The sequence below is a fragment of the Oncorhynchus mykiss genome, unplaced genomic scaffold, assembly GCF_013265735.2.
Source record: "Oncorhynchus mykiss isolate Arlee unplaced genomic scaffold, USDA_OmykA_1.1 un_scaffold_85, whole genome shotgun sequence".
Lineage (NCBI taxonomy): Eukaryota > Metazoa > Chordata > Actinopteri > Salmoniformes > Salmonidae > Oncorhynchus > Oncorhynchus mykiss.
In genome coordinates, this window is record NW_023493658.1 from 1,538,067 (window position 1) to 1,546,326 (window position 8,260).

At 47.0% G+C, this 8,260-nt stretch overlaps 1 protein-coding gene across 1 annotated transcript in view; it reads left to right on the forward strand.

Annotated features, from left to right (window-relative positions):
• Positions 1 to 1,235: 1,235 nt before the first annotated feature.
• Positions 1,236 to 8,260, forward strand: part of LOC110517176 (mastermind-like protein 3) — a 307,782-nt gene continuing 300,757 nt past the window's right edge. The window contains exon 1 of the mRNA XM_036971891.1: positions 1,236 to 2,444. The gene's annotated coding sequence lies outside the window, so the exon portion shown is untranslated. The remainder of the gene's footprint in view (positions 2,445 to 8,260) is intronic.

The following is an 8,260-nucleotide window of genomic DNA, read 5'->3' on the forward strand; positions in this document are numbered from 1 at the left end:
TACAGATATACTACATATTCTACAGATATACTACATATTCTACAGATATACTACATATTCTACAGATATACTACATATTCTACAGATATACTACATATTCTACAGATATACTATATATTCTATCCTACATATTCTACAGATATACTACATATTCTACAGATATACTACATATTCTACAGATATACTACATATTCTACCCTACATATTCTACAGATATACTATATATTCTATCCTACATATTCTACAGATATACTACATATTCTACAGATATACTACATATTCTACAGATATACTACATATTCTACAGATATACTATATATTCTATCCTACATATTCTACAGATATACTACATATTCTACAGATATACTACATATTCTACAGATATACTACATATTCTACAGATATACTATATATTCTATCCTACATATTCTACAGATATACTACATATTCTACAGATATACTACATATTCTACAGATATACTACATATTCTACAGATATACTACATATTCTACCCTACATATTCTACAGATATACTACATATTCTACCCTACATATTCTACAGATATACTACATATTCTATCCTACATACTCTACAGATATACTACATATTCTACAGATATACTACATATTCTATCCTACATACTCTACAGATATACTACATATTCTACAGATATACTACATATTCTACAGATATACTACATATTCTATCCTACATATTCTACAGATATATTATATATCCTACAGATATACTATATTTTCTACAGATATACTACATATTCTACAGTTATACTTTATATATTCTACAGATATACTATATATTCTATCCATATACTGTCCATATCTATGTTCTATCATATATATATATATATATTTATATTCCGGACTCTGACATTGCTCATACTAATATTTCTCCATTACATGATTTTACTTTTTTAGTGTTGAGTGTATTGTTTTATATTGTTAGATATTACTGCACTGTTGGGAGCTAGAAACATAAGCATTGCACTACTACACTATAACATCTGCTAAGCATGTGTCACCACCAATACACTTCGATTTGACTTTTCATTTGAATTGCCTCTAGATATATATATATATATGTGAGCGACAACCATGCTTTGACGTTGCAATGCCTGATGGTAAGTACAGTGACCGGCCACTAGGTCTAAATGTATTCTGCTTTCATTCAACTGTTTATTGGTTACTGATCCGGCGTGGCTGGAACATGCACACTCCACTCCGGGTTTTCCTCTGTGCCGTTGGGCTACTCACAGCCTCTAGCTGGTTTTGACTAAACTCTCGTCCTGATATCGCTCCGCTGGCATGGAGGAGGATAGGTCTTGATGATTGTGATGGTGGCAGCGAACAGCTACTAGCGACCAGCCGAGAGATCACGGCCACCGCGGGTGTCTTCAGGATTTCGCTGTGCACCAGTTCACGGGACCCGGTTCCCTATCACGACAACTCTTCTTCACGTTCAGCTTAAGGATTTTTACCGACCAAACCAATGAAATGCAGCAAGTTCACGGAGCAACTCCGGAGCCCCTTCGGTTCAAACAGCAAAACTTTTTCACAAAGGACAACATAATAAAACAACGGCGAGCTCGAGGCAGCGTCGGTCTGTTATGTGTGTGAGTGGGAATCGGAGGCAGTGATGATCGCCTGTAGCTTAATATCCGGTTGTTTCCTATGGACTTATTACCTTTGCTAATAGTCTGGCCGCGGTTGATGTGTTGATTTATACGGACCAGCTTGCTCGCTCTTGAAGCCTTCGTGCTGGGCTATGGGATATTGTTATCGGTGTTTTTCATGGACGGGACAAGGTGATATTTGAAAACCGTGTTGAATGGTGGAGCCTCCGCGTCCTGTCCCGAAGGAGGGAACAAGAATCAACACCGATCACCGTTTGTTTACTGTCCTTACGGTCATTTGAATCACCCGGTCCGTCTTGTTCGTCATTTAATCTAACTACCATCTCCCGTTTCCCAGTAACATTTATCCTAGAAGACGAAGAGACTACTTTGAGGCTTGAGGGGAATCAAAACTTAGTCCAAAATACTATCATTTCGGGTGAATGATGGGGGACTTTGCAACCCCCGCTGCCGCGAACGGCAGTAACATTTGCATCAACAACAATGCCATGGCGAGTGGCATGAATCCGGGTGTAAACCCCAACAACGTGGGCATACCCAAACACAGCACGGTCGTGGAGAGACTACGGCAGAGGATAGAAGGGTGCAGGCGGCACCATGTCAACTGTGAGAACCGTTACCAGCAAGCCCACGCCGAGCAGCTGGAGCTCGAGCGGAGGGAGACGGTGAGTCTCTACCAGCGGAGCCTGGAGCAGAGGGCGAAGAAGTCTGCCAACAGCAAGCATCAGAGTAAACAGCAAGACCCCGAGTCGGCGTCTTCGACGGAGCAGAGGAACAACACACTTATAGCGGTAAGTTAAAGACACGGTCACCGGGCCAAGATGCCCGTGGTTTTAGTCTACTCTACATAGTACACACACTACCCCCCCCCCACACCCCCGTTAAGTTGGGCTACATCTCCTTCGCCCCCGCCGGAAAAGTTGAGATCATTCTTGTAACTGCGCTTCAGTGAACTGCTTTGAACTCACTCTACGGTTGTTTCAAAACAGTGTGCCAACAAGCGCTTGTGTTTACAAAGTACACAATCCACTCACTTCCCTCTTTGTAGCCAACAACTAACTTTGCGCCTTGTTGTATTTTCATAAAATCTCTTTCCGACTGTGGGAGCCCTTTTGAGAGCAATGCTGCTGTTTTGCTTTTAGCCCAGGCTAACGTTAGCATCGGAAGCTAACTGGGGAGAGTGTCCATAGTTAGCATCGGAAGCTAACTGGGGAGAGTGTCCATAGTTAGCATATGAAGCTAACTGGGGAGAGTGTCCATAGTTAACGTTAGCATAGGAAGCTAACTAGGGAGAGTGTCCATAGTTAGTGTTAGCATAGGAAGCTAACTGGGGAGAGTGTCCATAGTTAGTGTTAGCATAGGAAGCTAACTGGGGAGAGTGTCCATAGTTAGCATCGGAAGCTAACTGGGGAGAGTGTCCATAGTTAGCGTTAGCATAGGAAGCTAACTAGTGAGAGTGTCCATAGTTAGCATCGGAAGCTAACTGGGGAGAGTGTCCATAGTTAGCATAGGAAGCTAACTGCGGAGAGTGTCCATAGTTAGTTGGTTGAACACGTTTTCGGGGGGACTACTTGATATGCGGATTACTTTTAAACTGTCGGACGAAGTTCCACACGAGTTGTTTTGTCTTTGGTAGTTTAACTGTTACATTTTTCTCTGCGGAAACTTGTTGCAACATTGTTTTCCTGCTCAGCAGCCATTCTCGCCCACGGTTGATCACATTGATGCCAGCATTTTCCAGTTGTTAATAACAGTAAAGCACATTTCCAGCTGTACTTCAAATATGAATCTCATAACGGTTGAGAGTACTATAGTAGCCCAAATATGTCTCCAGTCGTGATTTCTACTTGACAGTCTCGTCAAGGTGTGTGAGGGGGAAACAGACGCAGAATAACAACATACTAGACTACTAGACATCTTGATAAATCAAGAAGCTACTCGACAGGGACGTAATAAACCTATAGGCTACTGTCTGAACTTTAGTTTAGCGGGGTGATGATAGAATAGTCTAATACTACACTGTTATGTGGATAGATAACTTTCGCTTTTGATAGAGCTAGATTAACAGACAATGACCAATGCATTACGGTGTATTCCGATTGTATGATGAAACATCGTATGTTTATGTTCACTATTAATTCGCTATTAAACTGATTATGGCAGTAGGCAGATTATGCAATAGTCTTTTTTATCATAAATCGGTGTAAAGTCAATATCGAAGTAACCACACAACGATTAAACACCCATTTTTTTATTTATTTTTTTAAATATATGTTTTTAATGTTTCCGATTATTAGGGCATGTAAACATCTTAATATAATAATTGACGCTCCAGCAGTTGATCTGCGCATGTGTCAGCACCAGCCGAGGGGGAGGTGTCCTCTGTAGCACGAGTGTTGATTTGTGCGTTGTGAACCGTCTTTGGGATCACGACTTTAAAACCATAAGCCTCTGTGAAAAGGAGAAACCAAGAGACAATTATCTCTCTCCTTGTTCATTCACACCTCTACAACAGCGAGTCGGAATGCGACGACATAGGCCCTTTTGTTGTAGCCGGGGCCAAAATGCCTTTCAAATGCTAAGTGGTGTCTCGTTGGCGCTCTCCTTTCTGGAGGCAACCTACTAGGTAGCAAACAAGGAGGAGATAACGCTACTCCCCCCCTCCGTCTCGCCGTTTTTAAGAGTCGTATGTCGCGGAGAGGCAGCGGTGATTGCAATAGAAAAACGACCTACCGCTTCGTGTGGACGTTTAACCGAACCGCCCATTAGCTGCTCTTAAGGAAACAGTAGCACCGTTTCATATATTTCTTTTCACTCTCTCTTCTATCTCCCTTTCCCTGCCTGAGCCCAGAAAGAGACCCACTACTAGGCGGCAGCTAGATGGCTGTATTCACTCTATATGTTGCAAACCAAGGCTCAGGCAGTAGCTTACAAAACTATACATTCGAATGTTATCGGTCACTTATCGGTCACATACACGTGATTAGCAGATGTTATTGCCGGTGTCGCGAAATGCTTGTGTTTCTAGCTACGACGGTGCGGTAATATCTAACAAATAATATCTAACAAATGACACAAGGTAGACCCAATACACACATATAAGTAGGCATTAATTAAGACTATATACATATGGATGAGCGATGTCAGAGCGGAACGGACTAAGGTGCAGTAGAATAGTATAGAAGTGCGCGTGAGATGGTCGCTCTGTAGAGCCCCGCAAAACGGTTTGTGTCCTAAATGGCAGCCTATTCCCTATAGGATCTGGTCAAAAGTAGTGCACTAAATAGGAAATAGGGTGCCATTTGAGATGGAGCCTAGGTTCTCTCTCTCGCCCCATAAGGTCCCAGACACACCCGTGGGGAGGCACGACAGCCCCTGTAATTATGGTAAACATTAGGCAGCTATTAGAGTGAGAGGAGGGAGCCCTTTGGATTTCATGCTGCCTTTACCCATCAGCCACCACTATTACAGGCTTAGGAAGGTCTCCTCTGTGGTCGTCTCTTCTCACAGCCGTTGAACCCTGAGTCTGGCGAGAGAGACCGTCTCTTTGGAGATGAGAGCAGACTGCCTCGGTGCAAGAAGTCTACTGCCATGTCTGGGATCGTGTCCTCAGGAGGCTATTTGCCTTGTCAAGTGGTCTAATAACTAGTGATATCTAGGCAGTGTATGTTGTTATTACATCAGCTCATATCGGAGCGTGGATTCTCTCTCCTCTCCAGTCTACACACCTTCTCTGTCTGTGTTGGGTTCTCTCTCCTCTCCAGTCTACACACCTTCTCTGTCTCTGTCTGTGTCGGGGTCTCTGTCCCTCCAGTCTACACACCTGTCCTTCTCTGTCTCTGTCTGTGTTGGGGTCTCTCTCCTCTCCAGTCTGCACACCTTCTCTGTCTCTGTCTGTGTTGGGGTCTCTGTCCCTCCAGTCTACACACCTGTCCTTGTCTGTCTGTGTCACTCGTTCCACAGTGTTGTGTTGAAGCTAACTGGAGAGCTGTGTGTTGTAGGTCAGTAGTGTAACCCTCAGGTTATAACTAGTCTGTTAATACTCACAAAGGGGTTATAAACCCTTTATTACCAGTCTACACAGCATATAAACATTCAGGTTTACATAACTGTGTGCTGTGTTTCGCTGGACACAGACAAGCTCAGGCCAGAGTTGGTATCTGTCCCACGACTCCTCTCCTTGGCATGCACTCTAGTATGGAATGACACACACACTCTCCTGGCAGAATGGATGGAGTGTGGGTGGCTGAGTTTCATTTATTTTCTGTCCCACTGAGGTGTTCCTCTTCTCCTTCTCTGCCCCCCCCCCCCCCCTGTTCCTCTGCTCTCCTCCCTTCCTCTTCCCCTCATGGTCTTCTCCTCTCCCCTCTGACTCTACCTCTCTACCATTCTCCTCTCCCCTCTGACTCTACCTCTCTACCATTCTCCTCTCCCCTCTGACTCTACCTCTCTACCATTCTCCTCTCCCCTCTGACTCTACCTCTCTACCATTCTCCTCTCCCCTCTGACTCTACCTCTCTACCATTCTCCTCTCCCCTCTGACTCTACCTCTCTACCATTCTCCTCTCCCCTCTGACTCTACCTCTCAACCATTCTCCTCTCCCCTCTGACTCTACCTCTCTACCATTCTCCTCTCCCCTCTGACTCTACCTCTCTACCATTCTCCTCTCCCCTCTGACTCTACCTCTCTACCATTCTCCTCTCTTCCTAACTTTTTCCTCCCTCTCCAGTCTCTCCCCCTCTCCTCCTATCCTCCCCTCCCTCCCCCTCCTATCCCCCCTCTCCTCCTCTCCTCCTATCCTCCCCTATCCTCCTCTCCTCCTATCCTCCCCTCTCCTCCTATCCCCCCTCTCCTCCTATCCTCCCCTCCCTCCCCCTCCTATCCCCTCTCTCCTCCTATCCTCCCCTCTCCTCCTATCCCCCCTATCCTCCTATCCCCCCTCTCCTCCTATCCCCCCTCTCCTCCTATCCTATCCTCCCCTCCCTCCCTCCCCCTCATATCCTCCCTCTCCTCCTATCCTCCCCTCCCTCCCCCTCCTATCCCCCCTCTCCTCCTATCCTCCCCTCCCTCCCCCTCCTATCCCCCCTCTCCTCCTATCCTCCCCTCCTATCCTCCCCTCTCCTCCTATCCTCCCCTCCTCCTATCCTCCCCTCTCCTAATATCCCCCCTCTCCTCCTATCCTCGCCTCGCTCCCCCTCCTATCCTCCCCTCTCCTCCTATCCTCTCCTATCCTCCCCTCTCCTCCTATCCCCCCTCTCCTCCTATCCCCCCTCTCCTCCTATCCTCCCCTCCCTCCCCCTCCTATCCTCCCCTCTCCTCCTATCCCCCCTCTCCTCCTATCCCCCCTCTCCTCCTATCCTCCCCTCCCTCCCCCTCCTATCCCCCCTCTCCTCCTATCCTACCCTCCCTCCCCCCCTCTCCTCCTATCCTCCCCTCCCTCCCTCCCCCTCCTATCCTCCCTCTCCAGTGTCCCTCCCCCTCTCCCCCTATCCTACCCTCCCTCCCCCTCCTATCCCCTCCCCCTCTCCCTCCCTGCTATCCGGTGTCAGTATTATCTAAAGTGGTGGTGGTATATATTGTTAATACAGTCTGGGATCGCTGCCCAGTAGCTATATTTAACCCAGTGAGCTGGCATGGAGCTGACACACACACACACACACACACACACACAGAGGAGGCCCGTGGACGCCGAAATCACACGCAGTGTACAACCCGCCAAACTACCCCTCAATCACAACAGGGCTCAGAGCTGCTCTCTCTCTTCATATTCTGCTGTTTTCTCTCTGTCTCTGGGATTCCCCTCTCTCTCTGTCTCTCTCTCTCTCTCTCTCTCTCTCTCTCTCTCTCCTCCTCCTCTACATCTCTCTCTCTCTCTCTCTCTCTCTCCTCCTCCTACATCTCTCTGTCTCTGTCTCTCTCCTCCTCTACATCTCTCTCTCTCTCTCTCTCTCTCTGTCTCTCTCCTCCTCCTCTACATCTCTCTGTCTCTGGGATTCCTCTCTCTCTCTCTCTCTCTCTGTCTCTCTCTCTCCTCCTCCTCTACATCTCTCTGTCTATGGGATTCCTCTCTCTCTCTCTCTCTCTCTCCTCCTCCTCTACATCTCTCTGTCTCTGGGATTCCTCTCTCTCTCTGGCTCTCCCCTCCTCCTTTCGGTGTCTCTCTCCTCCTCCTCTACATCTCTCTGTCTCTGGGATTCCTCTCTCTCTCTCTCTCTCTCTGGCTCTCCCCTCTTCCTTTCGGTGTCTCTCTCCTCCTCCCCTACCTCTCTCTGTTTCGTACCCCCCCCTCTCCTTCTCTCTGTGTGGATGTTTTTAATTTGGCCAGGCTATGTGACCACATTCCCCTCCTTCCAGGCACGTCCACATGTTCATCAGGCTGGCCTGCACCCTGTACTAGGCCTCTCTCCACAGCCTCACACTGTGTACGCAGAGAAGTCAGTGTGTCCCTGTGTGTGTCCCTGTGTGTGTCCCTGTGTGTGTCCCTGTCTGTGAGCGTGTCCCTGTCTGTGTCCCTGTCTGTGTGTGTGTGAGCGTGTCCCTGTGTGTGTCCCTGTGTGTGTGTGTGTGTCCCTGTGTGTGTGTGAGTAATGTTATGTTCTTCTCTAA